Consider the following 18,940-nt stretch of genomic DNA (forward strand, 5'->3'; position numbering starts at 1 on the left):
AAAATGGCTTATGCATGTTGTTTGACACGTCTTATGATAAATAAAATGTTATGTGAAAGAATTGATGTAAGGGCATCTGTTCGACACGGATGCCCCACTGTCCCCTCTACTTTTTGCAATTTATTTGGAGCCTTTTTGTAGGATGATAACTGCGAGTGGGCACATGCGAGGTTTTAGGTTGGGAGCGTGTGAGGTGAGAATACTGGCATACGCTCATGACGTAGCGCTCTTTCGTGAAGACCGTAAAAGTGTTGTATAAGTGTTACAAATAACCAAAAGGTTTTGCAGGCAAACTGGCAGCGTTGTTAACTTAGACAAATGTCTCTGAGTCTGGCATGGGCAATGGGACTTACAACCAGAATTCTTCTGCGGAGTACGTTGGGCTACAACTTCCGGGGTCTATTTGGGAGTCCCGCTGAACAAATATGGGGAGAATACCAATTACAGGAATGAAAAAGCAGAAGAAATGCTGGACAGGACGAAAGGGTGAATGGGCCGTAATCTTTCCATTTTCGCGCATGCAACTGTATGTCACACCTTTCTTGTTGCAAGGATCATGTATTTACTCCAATAATATATTGTGCACGAAACAATATCCAAAGGTTCCATCGGGGATTTTCTGTTTTCATTTGGGCGTCCGATTGGAAACGAATTCGCAGAGATAATCTCTTCCGGAGAGTAAAGGTTGGCGGACTGCCTCTTATGCATCTATATGTACGGCAGGTGGTTTTAAGGTTTTGTTTCTTGCGTGACGAAAATGACGCCTTCTTGCGAACAATCATACAAACCATGCTGACAGTGCACTTCCAGAATTCATTGTCTCTTCGTGCAATGCTCGGAGGTACACAGTGTCTCGCTTCCTGTGAGAGGTGGTCTGGTCGTTCAGGTTTTTGCAAGAGCGGTTCTCTCTAGAGTATTTAGCGAGTGTAACGCCGAAGCGACTACAGAAGGTCTTATTGAGCAGTTGTTTCCAGCTCCACTGTACAGAACCTTATAATGTGAAGGCCCTGGAAAAGGCGTTCTCAGGCCAGTTAAGAAGATGACACTTGCACCTGGCGTTAAAACATTATTTTTCGAATTGCATACAGGAACCCTACCAGTAAAAACATGGTTAAAGGAAAAGGGCCTTTTTGTTCTTTGGGGCTCAAACTGTCTCTTGTGTAGAAAGCTAGAGACGGTAGAACACTTGTTCTTGGACTGTTGGGATGCGGTGTTCTTCTGGGACGTTTTGCAAAGAACCCTAAAAAAGACTTGTCATTGACACCGCGCGGAATTCGGTACCTGAACACTGAAAGTGATGTTGCGCAGTATGACCAGATTATGTATTGGCCTTCACAGCATTTGCAAGAGTAAAACGGCTTTCAGATATTGTGACTTGGATGCACGATCGGTATGTGATTATTTTGTCGAACGTATGTATAAATTAAGAGAAGTCCTGAAGCAGTAGGACTATGCAGATGATGTATTGACTCTTATAGACCAACTTGTAATGAAAGTCGATTAGACACGGTTGTCTGCCAAGGGGCATGTCCACTATGATATTTTATTGATGTGTATATTCATGCATTAAGGAAAAAAGCCGTGGTGGCGCTCTGGTTATGGTGCCCGCCTGCCGACTCAAACACGCGGGTTCGATACCCGCCGTGGCGGTCGAATTTCGATGCAGGCAAAATTCTAGCTGCCCGTCTACAATGCGATGTCAGTATACGGTAAAGAACCGCAGGTGACCCCCATAAACCCAGTCGCTTTGGCACGTTCAACCCCCATAAGCCAAACCAAACGAAAAAAACCTTCGTCTCCAAGTAGCACAATGTGGACTCCGAATTGGGGCCCCTTGTCGGCCCCAAGTGATCAGCCCATATGGACCCCATGTGGGATTTGCAACCCGTGCCCAGGAGGAGCCAAATGGGCAGCCCACTTGGGCTAACCTAAAGAAGCCAGAAGAGAACCAGTTTGGGCAGCCCATTTCGCTTGCCAGAAAAAAAAAAACAGATCTGGCCCAACGTGGGCAGCCTATTTCAATGCACTGGTGGGGCCCTTGTTGGGCCCGATTGGGCAGCCCACTTTCAATGTGCTGTTGGGGCCCGTGTTGGGCCCGAGTGGACAGGCCATTTTCAAAGCCCTGGTGGGGCCCTTGTTGCGCCTGAGTGGGCAGCCTACTTTCAATGCCCTTGTGAGGCCCTTGTTGGGACCGAGTGGGCAGCCCTTATGCAGCCCAGTTCGGCCCAAAGTGGGCAACCCTCTTTAGTTGCCCAGATGTAGCCCAGTCTGGGCACAAGTGCGCTGCCCAATTTGGCCCAGACCAGCATTTATAAGGGCAACCAAACTGAGCTGCCCTGATGAAACCCAGTTTGGGCAACTCATTTCAACTCTACAAAATACTGGCTGCACACACATTATTCATGCATAAACAGGTAAAATTATACAAAATCCCATGTATTCAAAGCAACATCTTATGCAGATGCACCAATATCTTAAGCTTCTCTGCATTAAATTGGCCAGAGTCAGACTCTGGTATGGCAGTGCAAAGCTGAAGTATGATATATCAAATTGAAAAGTAGTTCTCTTGCACGTTTTATTGCATTATTTCACAAAAGCTCCATCAGTGGTCAGGATGGAGTGCCCGCGTAAAGATCATCCTGACCTTCCGGCCACCGTCCCGGTCCCTGGCGCCACACAAAAAGCTTAGAATACGGGAGTTCATGCGGGCCACATCTGCATCAGGCACCCTCCGCTCCACAGCAGCTGTAATCAGACACTTAATTACAAACTGTGGAAAACATGAATTCTCAGCTATGTGGCCAAACCTTGTAATAACATAGAGAATACTGCAGCAAAAACACATTAAGAGTATTTGCATTACCCTCAAAAGTAGGCACGAAATTTGTGCAAATCTGAGAAGGCGTGGAAGCTGCACAAACCAAATTGAAGAGCACAATGTTCTAGCGACTCACAAAATGGACTGTTTTCTGAGAAAGCAAAAGAAAAGGGAAAAATCACAGCATGCTCTATTCAAAATTACGGCAAATTAACTCTACCTCGAAAACTTGAAAGCATTGTTCCATTCGAATGTGCACCATACTTTTTCGTTATGTAAACCGAATAAAACAAATTTGACCAGCTGTCTGTAGCTTCCCAATTATTAGCACATCTTTGTAAACATGACAATAAATTTCAGCAAATGCTAATAAACAAAGAGCAGAAATCAGTAAATAAATTTTGCTTCTCGCAAACATGTACTTTTATGTTATAGCCTGTGTATCATACCTTTTATTTCGAACCAGAATATTCAGCTAGAGTCGCATATCATCTATATTATATGTATCTGCTCTACTAAGCCTGTGAAAGAATGTAATTCCAGTTTCCTGTAATGGCATCACTTTACCTAGAGAACGCTACTGTTAGCCTGTTTGAATAAGTAATGCATGCTAATCCCAAAAAACTCATCCCACTGAAAACAGCCTTGGTAAGCTAAAAATAGCCACAAATTAAAATACAGGTACCACTGCTGCTCACTAATTACACAGCTGAAAGCAGCACTAACCAATTTTTAGCACATATTCTACATGCTATGTTACACGGCAACTTGAAGATGGTGACCATGGGATCTTTTCTATTGTAAACATCACAAACTTGGAACAAGAGGTGGAAAAACTTTAAATTTAAATTCGATATTTTCTGCATTCAATGCATTTTTCCATCTCACAGGCATCAACATACCAATGAGTCCCGCAAACTTTTTACTGTTAACAAAAAAAGAACAATGTCCTTAAAGGGTGTACTTCTGCGCGCCAATTTAATGCTGGATTATATACTACAGTAATTACTAATAAAAGATGAGGCTGAATGAAAATGCTATTCTACATTCTCCAGCGGCTGCTCATCATGCATCCACAAAACTATTGGCTATTTGCTATTGGCAGTTTCCACAGAACCAATGCCATACTGTGGCAGTGCTCAGGCGATCAATCAGTCTAGAACATTTTCTCTGATGCATAAGTAGTTAACAGTCCATTTGTACATTGTCAGTATTCCAAGGCGGAACTAAATATAGTAAGGGGTACCTTTCACATCGGCATTAGGCAAGCAAGTGACAAGTTGAGTGCCGCTGCACAATTTGTCTTGTGCCAGCATCGCATAGCACGGAAAGTTTCTAGGAGGTAGTGTAACACTGACAGGGTTTTCATTGACAATGTGGCCTGACACAGATTACCCCAATCTACCGTATTTACTCGAATGTAACGCTAGTTTTTTTACCGAAAGTAGAAAGAAAATGTCATCCCCCGCGTTACCATCGAATACTAGGATTAAAAACGCTATGAAGAGCACCAAACACACACTATTAAAATCATTTCATGTGTCAAACGTGTGCGTTGATCGTACTGGTCATTCGAAATCACGCAGTCCAACTCGCCGGTCAACCAGTACGCGAAACACAGGTCACAATTGCTAGGAAAAAGCGGCAACCTAATCGCAAACGCAAAAAAAAAAAACGACGTCAATGAGAACGAGCCAACAGGAGTTGACGCCAGCTAGTCACTGGCGCTAGGGAGCCTACATGCCGCCTGGCTTAGGGTGGTGACATCTCTCCCAGTGTTGCCGAAAACGGCCGCTAAACATGACGGGCAGCCATGTTGTTCCCCTTGAAGAGAGCATCCCCGGCTTTCAGTGGCGTGGTCGCTGGGGCGATCTACAACATTAGTTTATATTCTAGTTTATCGGCGTTTCTTTCGAAGTTAGTACCAACAGATGACGCCGTTCCGACGACATAGAGCAGTTCTCAGCGACGGTGCATTACACTCCGAACGGGTCTCTCCTCTGCGCGCGTCATCACGCCAAAAGGCAGCGCTTATCAATTACGTAAAAAGGGTTCCTCCTCACGATGAGCACTAACCGAGCTTAGGTGTTGGGCGTTCAGAATTTAATGTTATGACGGTAATCAAAAGATTACGCAGGCCCACTTTTTATTGCTTATCAATTACTTGGTTCATGCGCGGCCTGTACAGAATGTGGCCGTAGTGGCTGTGTAGCTTATGTCGGGCATAATCGCCGCAAGTGTTCTATCGTTGGATAGCTTATGTCGAGTATAATTGCACCGGACTAATTGTAGGTCTCAATTAATTACCGGTAATTAGTTAATTGTAATGTAATTGAAATTTACGCTACATCACTAAGTCGCTGGATAGCTTATGTTGAGTACAATTGCACTGAACTAATCTTGTCTTACCGACCATTAATTAGATAACCGTGATTAAAAATCAATCGTTATGCTCCATCATCAAGCTATATATCGTTGGATAGCTTATGTCGAGTATAATTCCACCGGAGTAATCGCAGGTCTTAATTACCATTAATTAGTTATTTGATTTAAAATTGAACCTAATGCTATAGCATCGTCATATATCGTTGAAAGGTCTCGATGAGTAGAATCGAAAATGGAACGGTAAACCGAGCTAACGCTGGTCTATGTAGGTTCAAAATAAAACCACGCAACAGAAGCAAAACAGTAGCGCCTAATGCTTATACATTCACAGCACGGGAAGAGACTTAAGTGCCCCAGTAGTTCTATTACCGACATCACAATGGCATTTGCGTGTGCAATGTACCATTAGTTTGTGCATTTTGCTCTTCTGTGAGCAATTACACATGCTCTACGCAATGAGCTATGCAACCCCATACTAGCACACTGTAGCTTCAGCAAAAGGTATAAACATACTTAAAGAATTTAGGGAATCTTGAGGCTGATGTTAACAAATTAAGATCGAGTGTTGTAAGCGTCTTAGTTTTGTACAGATTGCCATTGAGTTAACATTAAAGCAGTGCTTCATTTCACATTGCCTACCATTTTTCCACGTGTGCTGAGAAACTAACTTACACAGGGTGTTCAGTAGGAGGCTCAAATGTTCAGAGTGTAACATGAGACTTGCTGAAATGGAATCAGAGAAAGAGGAGCAATACAAACAATGGGACAAGTGAGAAAACCTAAAATCAAGAAACCAAATGACATTTTCAGATGCCTTCGTGTAAACATTCAAGAAGCTTCTTTTATTGCCGACACACTTATGGCAACTGTCAATTAAACGGGAGGTGCTCATATTCTTTCTCAAGCAAACTGACAGAATATATAAGCATCCGCAGCCAGCTAAAGTCCATATGAAATTACATTCTTCCATTATCAGCATCTGTGAAACCAGTGAAATTTTTGTACACATATCAGTCACTCCTGTAAAACATATCTGGTGCGCACACTAATGGTGTAATTGCAAACAGGCTTATTATTTTTAAACATTGACCGAAGTAAAGCAGCTTCGTTGCTCAATGAACACTTCTACATAAAACAAAATATACTGATAGCCATGAACAAATTGCATGAGTGCAGTACAGAGGACACAATAAATGGGCTAAATTAGCAGGACTAGTAATGCAAACAACCCAAATGATAATGAGAAACACCACGGCAACTCTGTGGGAGCGTATGTTTTACAGCCCCTAAATAATGCAAGGCATGGTAGTGATGCTCCAGCCACAAAAATAAGACTGTTATGCACTTCACAAAAGACTTGAAACAGTGGTTTACACATTTGCATCTAGTTCCAACACTTGCTCCTAAAAACTTCACCTTTGATGAACACACTAGTGGCACGCACTGTAAATCAGTTTGCTATTTCCAAATGCTGACTGAAGCAAAGCGACTTCATTGGTTAGTGCACACAATTTGCAAGCAACAGCTTGCTACAGAGAGGTGACATAAAAATATGCTGAAAGACGTGAACAATTTACAGGCGAGCAAAGTACACACGACATACACAGTGAAAGTGTCAGAGTGCTATATTCGGGTACAACCCAAGGAAGTAGTGGCAGATGCCCCCCGACCGTTTCCCTCCAGCCAATAGCGGTGACCGATTTTCATGACAACGCGGTCAATCCGATTAAGCCACGGTTAACTGCCGTTCATCTGCCACTCCCAGCGATGCAACTTCCCAGCATTAAACATGGTGTCATGAAAATCGGTTGGCGCCATTGGCTGGATAGAATTCTTTGAGGACATCTCCCCTATTTTCTTGAGTTGTGTCAAACTATAGAAAAACAATGAAAGCAAGGCCAAATCATTAACTAGCTGACTGCAAGCATCTAAGCATATGATGTTACCATCCTTCTCAGAGTTCAGACAAGGTTTGTTGCGGCACATGTTTTGCTAGACATTCCATCCACCCTCTGTGCATGCTGCTGTCGTAGATGGATCCTCAGTCTTGTCCTCACATATTTTGTCAGGAGGACCTTCCCTGCCTGAGCATGATGTGTTTCACAGCAACCTAAGTTCAACTTGACAGCCTTACACAGGGCATTCAGAATGCTAGCAAATGGGGTTTTGAGCACCATGATTTCCTTCATATCTGCAAAAGTCTTAAACTGCTCCTCACATTCTATAAGGACATTAATCACTGCTTGCGTTGGATAAATGAGGTTCTCAGAATTTTTCACGTACTCTTTAAGCTTAATAAGACTGCTATACTGATTTGTAGCATCTCCAACAAGGGCATTTTTGCAGTCACTACAGTTACCAATGGACTTCATGACAGACTTGACCAGGAATCCTCCTAGATAAGCAAGAATGCCACATTCTGCTTCTGTGAGAGCACACACAAACAGGTTTTCTAGCTCTTCAGGCTCTTGGTTTTGTCCTTCATGTCTCTGGATAGTTGGGTCAAGGAGGTCAGCTAGATGCAAGCTGTCATCAACCTCGTAGCTAGAATTTGTAGGTGTGTGCATGAACTGTCCAACACAAATCAGCTTCAGTGCACACTTAACGTCGTATGCACTAGGGACCGGCTTCTTGAGTCTCAACACAGAGAATATGTTTTCGAGACAATCTTGTACGAGCCGGCCAAGAAGCACATACTTGTAGCTTTGGTTGTCCAAGAGGTCTTGCGACAGGCTGAGAGCAACAGTGGTCGATGCCAGAAGGCCAGCTTGTGAAGGCTTCCAATGTGCCGTTGCTCCCATTTTCATTTGACGGAAAGTGCTGCACGTCAGTTCCAAAAGCGCAGTGGCCTCTTTATGCTTTGAAGGATCTATATCGCTCAGAGCAACAACCGGATGTCTGGCCGACATAAGGGTGTACCACCTGCTCACGAGGTTAAAGAACCACGCTGTAGCCTCTGCTTTGGGGGGCAAAATTTTTTGTTGGATTAAATATCGGATAGCAGCAGGAGCCTCACGGAACAATTGCACAGCAATGTTCACTTTCATGGTAGTGAAATGTCCACTGCTGATGTGGATTTCCGACAGCCTATTTGCAATCTTCAGCTCACTTTGACAGTCGTACTTCAACACTGCTTCAACATGCTCCACCTTGACAGTGCCAGAAGGAAGACTTTGTTCCTTAACAGTTTCTTCACCCAGAGTGAATTCTCCCACTCGGAGTAGTTGGGCACGGATGTTCTTCAAGACGTGGGCGGGGTCAGCCATAAAGAATAGTTGCCTGCCACGGAGGTGCGGGTGCGGAATACAGCAGACAGTCTGTGAGTTTCTGTGGTTGGACAAGCCAAGCAGGCGCCAAACTGCACGGTTGGCAGCTCCCATGTCACTTGTGACAACAAGCACTCTAAGCGAGATTTGAAAACAAAGCTCAATCAAGTGGAACACAATGTCCTTCAAAATAGAGCCATCTATCGACCTTCCAGTGAAGTGATAGGCGATAACTGTTTCCATCTCGTGTTCACGCCACCAACCATGAACACAAGAGCATGGTTGGCAACATCTGTAGCGGACTCCGGCAATGTAGTGCTCCCAAAAAAGCAATCAAGCGAGCGATCGTGGTCAAATCCTTGGGAGATTTCCATCTCATCCATGAAGAGCACACAGTCTTTTTCTATGTCTTGCATTGTGGCTACTTTGGATTTCAGGACATTAAAAACTTCATGAAGAACTCCAGGCAAAAATTATTTTGAATCCTTCGTATTAATGTCCTATTGCATGGCAGTGGATATGATAATGATCTTAATAATTCATAGCCTGCTGTTCCACATGCGTGCTTTATTTGAAGGGCCTCTCGAATAGTCTTCTCAGACCACTTAAGGCCCTTCGTAGTTTTCACCGTCAAAGCCCTTCTCTGGTCGTGTTTGAGGAACGGTAATTGTTCCAAGGTTATCATTTTTTGTTGTGGCGACTGTGACTTCTTTACAAGACTGCGCAGTTTTCTCTTTGTTTGCTCGTGGAGCCTCTGTAGGTTTCTGTACTTTTGGGCCAAGTCCTTATTTCTCTTTCTCAGCTCAGCATTCTGTCTTTGAAGAGACAAGTCAGTTGAAGCCGTACTTGAACCAAGTGTGAATCAGCTTGAGGTATTTCTTTACTTGATCGCTCATTACTATGCTGTGACCTTTCAGCGCTTAAGGATTCGGCCTCCATGGGTGAAGCTGCGGGCAGAGGAAGTCGACTTGCATCAGTGGAATCTTCCCCACTGGCTTTATCTGTTCTCAGAAAGGAATGGGCAACGCTGGCTGCATAGATAACAGTGTCGACAGCTTTGGGCGGCAGCAAGGTGGTTGTTAAAGGTAGATCATACCCTGGTACCTGAGCACATTGTAGTGGACTGGCAGTGTCCTGGGAACTCATGCTGTCACTCACAACCGAGTCTTGTGTTTGTTCGGCTGTTGATGCGAAGACAGGCTCTAGAGCAGCACTACCACATGGTTCATTTCCAGTGGGGTCAAGTACTGGGCTTTGCGTTGGCGTGGCCGGACGAAAGCAAGACCGCTTCTTCGGAGGCTTCCGGTGTTTCGGGATGGCTGAAATAAATAATTCAGTCAATAGGGTAGCACTACACTCAAGAACTGCAGAAATTCTGCATTTACAGAAGAGCAACATAGTACCTGCATAAAACTTCCAAATAAACTTCAGGAGTAGTAATATCAGTTGGGTTTTAAGATCCCAAAGCTGTACTGGGGGGCTTTAGATTTCTTACCGCCAGTGCATATTTAACAGCGTCGGAAAGCATGCTACGACTGGCAATGATTCAGTCGTGCAAAATTGGGCTCAACAGCAGGTTGTGTTAGCAGCTGAGGTACCATTGATGCAACTAGAATTACTAATCGTCCTGAATTTTGCCATTTTAGCTTCTGTGCCAGGTGACATAGAACAAATGAGACAGCACAGAATGCAGTCTGCTACAGGATATTTGTTTGATTCTAGACGCCCCCTTTCTCGCAGGCGTCGGGTGAATTATAAAGAAAAAACGATGCTATACAAAGTATAAACACACTATAGGTGGCCTTGTGCTCTTTGAATACAAGGCTATATCTGTGTGTTACGTTTTGGATCTTAGTATCATATATATGAGTGCATGTAATGTGTAGAGAAGATAAACAATAGTCCCTTAGAGAAGCAGTGGGTGTTCAAGAAAAGCAAATATAGTAGGGGTAGGCAGAGAGTTAGGTGGCAAAAGTTTTGTTTAGTGCCATACTTTATACCTTTATGGCTTACACGGAAGATTTCAATTGTCATTCATTCATTTTTTTTTTCAATCTACAGTGAAAAATGAACCAGAGGTAATGCAGAAGCCGTTAAAACACGGCTTAAGGTGATTTTATGTCTGAAGGTGCTGTTCGAATGCATGATCCTACAATAACGTGCAATATGCATATTTTTTATGCCCGCGATTTAGTTTTACAAGAAATGAATTGCATGGATCCCAACAAATTTCTAGCTAGGGATCTAGATGCTGATGCAAACATGCGCTGTAGGAATGCTTGGATATAAAAGCCATATCAATAGACCAAGAAGTTTGTGTGGATAATGTGGCCACAGATGGCACAGGAACCGGTTAAAGGGAAGTCAGTAGGATAGGCTTCGTCCTGCTATGGACCTTGAAATGCTGATGGTGATGAACCTTTCTTTGCAGCCTTCTAAAAGCAGATGAGCGCACATTTTTGAGCTTGCACAAAGCAACCACAGCACTACCGTATACGTGTAGACAAATTTCTTTGCAAACATTTCATATGAATGAGGCAGAGTTGTATTTAAGAGATGGATCAAAATTAGAAGCTTACCTCGATAAGTAAAAAGTGTGGGAACCGCATCTGGCTTTAGCTTCTTTAAGCCATCCTGTCTGTTTTGCTCGAAACTTGTTTCTTCAAAATGTGCCTGAAATGAATGGCAGCAAGTACTTCATAAGCATCAAGAAGTATATTCATACCTGCACATAACTGTGACAAATGCTGCAAACCGGAACATGACTAGCGTTACAACTACAGAGCTGTTTCTACCTGCTGTAATGTTTTCACATGCAGTCTTTTACCAGGCTATAGTGCCAAGCTAAAGAAACTGGATAAGGGCTTCCTAAAGGCTTCATATGCATGCCAGTAACCGGGCATATACAAAATGTGTTCTTTTAGTCTGATCTTGGGTTTCCAATCTTTTTCTACCGAATAACGTCGTACAGCAGAACGGTGCCTAGATAACCAGACCTGACTGAAAATAAGTTCCTCCGATCACAGCGCTCACGAAACAGCGAACGCGTACAATGTCAGAGAGATGTAGAAATTTATTTTCACTACCTCAGTCATGTTCTCTGACGTGAGTCTTGGCGCATGTATTACAGCGCAAACAAGGAAGCGGGCGCCAATATATCGTGAGTGCACTCGCGTGAGAATTACAGTCAGCGAGGGCGAATGCGAACCGTTGCTTCTCGCCCTTGGTGCTCGAGACACGCCGCCAGCGCATCTAAAAACTAACGAGAAGCTTGCACCCACGCCCGCAATGCGTAGCCTGTTATCAAACCCACGCCGCGCACGCCGTTCGAGGCGGCCGTGGTTTAATTATCGTAAACGTGAAGCACAGTACACCAAACATGGCAAGCGAGCAGGTAACAAAAGAGAAAAAGGTACGGTACTCACAGAACATATGCGAGAAGCAGCAGTGGGTTCCCAGCAGTCTCGCTTTACTTGTGCCAGCCAACGTTTTCTTCGGTTGGAGTCAGCCGGGAAACGAAACATCCGTGTGCCCTTCCTGCAGTGGTTCGAGCACTGCGGAACGCAACACCCGGGCATTGCTGCTGCGTAAGCTTCCTGGCGCACTTAGTGCAACAACCGACAATATATGACTGTCCCACTCAACGATGAACGGCGATGAAGACGCAACTGCTGCAGCAGCTAATGCGCGCCTATGCACGGCGGGGAACAAGATGGCGCGGCGTCTTCCCGTAACCATGACAACACACGCGCTGGCAACATGGGTCTTAGCGGGAGGCGGCATGTGCTGTGTCAAAGGAAGTCACCACCCTAAGCCGGGAGGGGGCGCGACATGTAGGCTCCCTAACTGGCGCGATAAGAGGGCACCACCTCTTGACGAATGCTCGCAACCTGTAGCGAGGTTGTCTAGAAACCATGACCGCAAAATGTAACAGCCATCTCGGAGGCACTGAGCGCTCGCAATCGCCGCCAAGATGCCGGCAAAGGAGCGAGCGATCCCATCGCCATCTGTCTGTTAATCCTTGCAACTGATCCAAAGACGTGGCCACGTGACTAACATGCAGCAGGGCATGGAGCAGCGCGCTTTGTTCGCTGTTTCTCGTGTTTGGTGCCAGTGCGTGCAGTTGTGCGTTCCGTGCTTCGAGTCTTAGGCCTATCCCCATAAAACGGTCGAGTTGTCTTCAAGCGGAATGACGTGCTCACACGTTCAGTATACAGCTGGCATCAAGCGCAACGCTATTTCGCTTGCTGAGAGAAATTCAGCGGCTTCAAGACATTTTTGACGTCAACGAATTGACGATCAGGGGATGGAGGAAACATCGCGAGGAATTGTTTAACTGCAACAGCCTGCGAAAAGGCTTTCAGGGGCCCAAGAAAGGCCGCTTCCCGGCGTTGTAGCGTCGCGTTGCAGAGTTCATTAGCGAGCAACGTCCTTGACTACTTGGAGTAAGCATTGAAATGCTTCAGTGCAATGCACAGGAGTTTGCGCGAAACACGGGTTTGACCCAAAACCAGTTTAAGGCATCACGAGGCTGGGTGCAGAAGTTTATGCGAAGGGCCGGGTTCTCCCTTCGACGCACGACTTCTATTTGCCAGAAGCTGCCCGGGGACTTCGAATCAAAACTTCGAGAGTTCCAGCGCTACGTCGTCAATCTTCGTCGTTCTCCCAACATGCCACTTGGACATATCGGCAATGCCGACCAGACCCCCGTGTATCTGGACATGCCTATGTCCAGAACAGTGCACAATTCTGGTGAGCATGAAGTTCGCCTTAGAAGCACTGGCAACGAAAAAAATTGGATTACCATTATGCTGGCATGTTTAGCTGACGGCCGCAAGCTCCCTCCATCATTTTTCGCCGGAAGACGATCCCAAAGGAAACTCCCGAAAGACGTTATCGTGAGCTCTTACGAAAAAGGTTGAATGGACTCGAATCTTGTCATAGATTTGATTCAATGCGTGTGGGACCGAAGGCCAGGCGCATTGCTGCATCTGGAAGCAATATTGGTTTTGGACTCTTTCCAAGGTCACCTGCCACCCGGCGTCAAACAAAAGCTACAGCGTGACTGAACGCATCTCGTTGTTATACCGGCTGGCAAGACCTCCATTCTCCAGCCTCTGGACGTTTGCATGAACCAGCCCTTCAAGGATGGCTTGCGACAATTATACTGGGAGTGGATTGAAAGCGGGTCAACAACACCTGCAGGTAGGCTGAAATGCCCAAGCGCGTCTACCGTTGCCCACTGGGTTTCAGCAGCCTGGTACGGGCTGCCTGATGATTTGGGTTACCGCGCATTTAATAAATGCTCAATTTCAAATGCTCTAGACGGAAGCGAGGACGACCTGCTGTGGGAGGCAGCTAGTGACAATGAAGAGTCAAGCTATGATGATGAGAGTGACGGCGACAACTGCCGTGAGGAAGAGGGTGTATAGGAACGCCTGTTTGGCTTGTATTTCAATAAAGTTGTCTTTGACCCTCAGAACTATGCGATGTCAGTTCCTCGCGTCATATTCTGGTTCTTTCAGTTTTTCTGTCGCACGCCCGAAGTCTAAGCTCGCCTTACAAACGTAGTTTTTTTCCCCCTTTTCACACCCTAAAAGTCGACCATCGGGTTACAATCATGGTCGCGTTACATTCGAGTAAATACGGAAGAATGCTGCTTCGCCCAATGGTTTACCCCTAATTAGGTTCATCATTGTCATCACGCTAAGAGGAACCTCAGTAGTGCAGGCATTTACGCTTAGCCGCATTCTATACGCAACCCCATATCTCAAATTGAACCGCACGGAAATCGAACGCGTGAACGCAATGATCCGCCTTGCGACTAAGGCAGCCCTAAACCTACCTCGTAGCGCTAGCACAGCCAAACTTCTTGCACTAGGCATGCATAATACCATTCAGGAACTAGTTGACGCGCACCTTCAGACACAGTACCTTAGACTTGCCACGAGCGCCACTGGCCGCCATATACTCTCCTCCCTTCACATCAACATACCGCTAACCAGTCAACCCTTATAGCCATCCCTCGACACATCCATTCACCTCTCGTTGTGAAACCCCTTCCTCGAAACGTCCATCCCCAATATCACATCCCTCGCCGCGTACCTCTCTCTAATGCCCTCCATAAGTATTATGGGCAAGCCCACGATGCCGTTTGGGTAGACGCCGCATGTACAGCGCATGAAGCTGTAGCAGTTGCCTACAATCCAACCCTACCTCACCCCCTAACTCACCGTCTTCCCTCGAGCTCTACGCCTGAGGAGGCAGAGGAGACCGCCATCGCCCTAGCCCTTGCACATTCTTACGCCCCAATACATCTTCAGCGGCTCCAAAACGGCTCTGTCCAACTTTACCAGGGGCAGGATTCACGCCCCTGCCTGGCAATTGTTGAACACCCCTACCAAAAATTTACCACGCAGGGTAGAGCTTCAGTGGCTGCCGGCTCACTCTGGGAACCATGGAAACGAGGCTGCCGATAAATTGGCCCGAGGTCTGATTTGCCGGGCTCAGGACAGTCTCGATCCAGGATTCTCGAGGGAGCGGGCGCACACATTTGCGGAGCTCACGCAAATACCCCGTTTGGACCGTCGGACTTACCCTCCTCCCCACCCCTCTCTTAAGCATTCCCAACAGATGCTCTTCAGACGCCTCCAGACCCGCTCGTTGTCATCCCCTCAGCTTTTATCCCACTACTGCGGCACATCCCCTGCATGCTCCCTATGCGGTGACCTCCACGCCACACTCTCCCATATCCTTTTCGGCTGCCCTGCTGACCCTCCCCCGCGAGAACAGCACGCCATCTCGAGCTGGGAGGACTGGGAGGTCCTGCTTATGTCTGCAGACCCGACATCGCAGCTTGCTGCGGTGACTCGGGCTGCCGACGACATGTCCCGGCATGACCTACTTGATGCAGTGCGGGACCGCGCAGTGGCCCAGGCACCCAGCTGGGTCTAAAACTCACCTGCTCAATAAAGTTTTTCTGTCTATCTGTCTGTGTAGTTTTTCACACGATATGTGACAGGCTTACCTCGACCACAAAAGGAAGGAGCAAACAACTGAAACGTTATAAAAAATTTCAAAGCCAATAAAAAGAGGGGGCTGTACCAATACAGGGCCTGATCCCAGAACTGGCCCAGCTAAAAGAGGGCTGGGCAAATGCTAGAAAATATTAGCTAACAAATGTCAGTGTCAAAATTCTTGTGTGCGACTCTCTCAACTGCTGTTTGCATTTTGCAGGGTTTTTTTCGCAAATTACTTTTCTGGCCTCTAACTTAAGGGTGTCCACTTGGAATCGAAGGTGGTCTAGATGTGAGTAACGTTGAAAATTAAAGAGCTCAAATTTAAGCTATAGGGTCGCAAAAGGGGGGTTGAAAAAGTGGGAATCAAATATGTGCATTATATAGTGGAAATGCCACTGAGCGTTCTTGTCACGTACAAGTCCTCGAATGCAAGCTGGTAAATTGCAAGACATTTTCGCAAATTCGCTCTCTTGCGCCGCAACCCATGTCACCAGATGTTCGCCAGAGATTGCGCGCATTGCATTGGCTTACGCAAATGACGTCATGATGCAGAGTGCTATGACTGGTTCGCGAGCAATACAGAGAAAAAGGACGGTTGCTTGCCCGGCCCCGAAGGTGACTGCACCATCTCCCCCTTTGTATTCCCTCCTCTGTCTGTAGCTGTGGCGGCTGGTGTACGAGTTGAGAGGTAAAACGTAGAGGCAGTACTTAATTGCAAATATCTCTGCTTTACATAAGCTATAATGAAAATTTTTTGCAGGAGGCTGATAGGCCATTCAGTATCTACCAGTTTCATCAGCATTTCTTACCCTCATTGGGCCCCTCCCCTTTCAGTGCCTTTTTAAGGCTCGAACAAGAATGCCACAATTTGGTGCTTGGTTTTGGTCAGATGATAATCATTTCCTGATAACGAAACAAGCTTGTAAATTCAACAGACCATTAAGCTATGATAATTAAGATTTAGTGTTTTAGAGCAATTCTCAAGAAAAGCAGACAAAAAATTTATTTTAGTAATAATCGAAATAAAAAGCTCTTTTAATGCACTGCAAGTTGAGAGAACCAAAGTAATAGTTCAGAGAAATCAAAATTCAAATTAAAGAGTTCTTTTACTTTTTGTTGTCCAGTAAAGCAACTACAGTGGCCCTAAAAGAAATATCAATCATCTCTTCAAGCAGATAATTCTGAAGGCCAAATGCTTGCTGCCAGTTAAATTGAACCAGAAGTACCAGGAAAAAGGGTGTATCTATGGATCATTTCTTCTCAAAACAATTGAATTTACTGCTTAGCACATAAAATCAAAGCCACAGTGAATCAAGCAACCAGTTAAACACAATGCTTAAAGAGAATGCGAGGGACCAGAAACATCACAAAGTGCAAACAAGGACAAACAAACATGGCATGCGAAAACTCCCCAACAACAACACTATACAGGCAAAGCTTCCTAAAAGGTCGCCTGTGCCTTCCACCTTCCAGCGTAAACTGCAAGGCGACTGGAGTCTTTACAAAATTTTTCAGGATGAGGTGTGTAGCCTCGTCCACTGTGTCGCCTCCGATCAAAGAGAAGCCGCTTGATGCGAAAACCATTATAGCACAAATTATAATAAGATGTTGAGTACAAATAAAGAATGAATGAGCATTTATAAATTGCCATATTTATTGCATACAAGGCACAGCAAATAAGGCCTCTATCTATGCTTGGCACCCAGAAATTGTTATACCCTTTTTTCCCCAAAGAATAGCTATTTCATGCACATGATGAAAAAAAAATGCATGTGCAGCCATAATAAATGCAGCGTTACACCTGCCTTCACTGCATTGCTTAGAAGAATGTGCTGGTACCAAGCTGATCGAAACATGCGCAAGCCATGAGCGACAGCTTTTCAGTGTGATGCGACAAAGCATGCCCTATTAACCCCTCAACCCCCTCCCCGAATATTCCTTAACTGTACCGGAAACCTAAGATTCTTTTCATAAAATTTCATGCAAGCAAACAGCAAGACATTGATCAAGAGTGACAAAGGTAAAAAAGGCACAGCAAAGAGATGAAGACCATGCTGAAACTTCCAAAAAATGCAAATCTGTGAGAACAATACAAATACACTTATCTCGCACTCCATATTTTCATGCCTGCAGGTTCCCGCAAAAGTTCAATTTTCTAGGCGGGTACTTTTAATTTTCGTTACTTCGAGCAGCCATAAATTTAAGTTCAAGCATACTGCATAACTGATAACCTGGCGACATCAAAAATCAGGAAATTTTATTCGTGCTATCCTGGGAGTGGGGGGAGGCACTGCATCAATCTGTGTCGAGACCTTCACGGCACGGACTGTGCTGTCTACACTAGCACCGTGCCATGGCCGCCAATTCGGAAGGCTCACAGGAAAAGCTACACCTCCTCAACTGAAAACTAAACATATTGACAGATTTGCCTGTCTGGTTGGGTTTGAAGACATAACAAACTCACAACTCCAACCAAAATTCAAATTTTTTTCAGGATTCGGGCGACAGCATCGCCCAAATCCTGAAAAAATCGAGCATCTAGGTTACGCACGAGCCCACAAACACTGTTGGGCTTTGCCTACCTGTTCTCAAAGACCAGCCGCGGAGAGAAAGAGCCCAAGGCATTGTCTACAAAATTCCATGCGCCAACTGCGACGCAAGCTACATCGGCAACACCAAAAATTTCAGAAAGAATACGGCAACATAAAAACGACGTCCGCAAATTCGCAAGAGAACGCAATCCAGTAGCCGAACATTCCGAGGACTCCGACCATAGAATCAACTTCGAAGAAACCCGCATCCTCGGAACCGAAACAAATTACCACAAAAGGCTCCTTCTGGAATCCTGGCATATACCGCACAAAATGAAACCTGCCCCCAGTATATGCCCAGGGACTTCGCTCTTCAACCACCTCAATGCAATGCGCCAGCTTGACTAACAGCCTAAACCCCCTCCCCCTCCCCCCGCGCCTTTTGCGTCACAGCTGTCGTTCCTTTGACCCCCCCCCCCCCTCCCCTCCATACATAAAAGACGCTAGCTATACTGCCCTCAGTCACCCCTGATGATGGAGCCGAGTCGGCTTCGAAACGCCGGGTTAAAGTTGAAATTTTCGGTTGGAGTTGTGCAGTTTATTATAAACTTCCTCTGCTGCAGCCTTCTAGAATGCTGTACCCATGCTGTCCCACAAAATAAGCCATAGCCACTTCAGCTTTGGCTTAAAGCTGTACTCAAGGTGATTGTGAGCTCATCTTTTCACCGCGTGAACTCAAGCACCAAGTAACCACATAATTTTGAATAGCCAGTGAACACTGCCGACAGATACAATGCTGATTGCAGAATTTCCATGTTTACGAATCAGATTATAAAACTTGCAATGAGAAAAACATTTCTTTACAACAACCACTGAAAAGCCTGGCTTACCAGAACAGCGCTTCTGTCAGGGTCTTCAAGG

General features: G+C 45.5%; 1 long non-coding RNA gene across 1 annotated transcript; it reads right to left on the minus strand.

Annotated features, from left to right (window-relative positions):
* Positions 1–8,509: 8,509 nt before the first annotated feature.
* On the minus strand, positions 8,510–12,198 carry LOC144111912 (uncharacterized). Its single transcript, XR_013310155.1, has 3 exons — positions 11,895–12,198; positions 11,049–11,142; positions 8,510–9,788 (listed from the first exon to the last, which is right to left on the minus strand). It is a non-coding gene; the product is annotated as an uncharacterized LOC144111912 (long non-coding RNA).
* Between the last annotated feature and the right edge of the window lie 6,742 nt (positions 12,199–18,940).

Source organism: Amblyomma americanum, unplaced genomic scaffold, assembly GCF_052857255.1.
Source record: "Amblyomma americanum isolate KBUSLIRL-KWMA unplaced genomic scaffold, ASM5285725v1 scaffold_13, whole genome shotgun sequence".
NCBI lineage: Eukaryota > Metazoa > Arthropoda > Arachnida > Ixodida > Ixodidae > Amblyomma > Amblyomma americanum.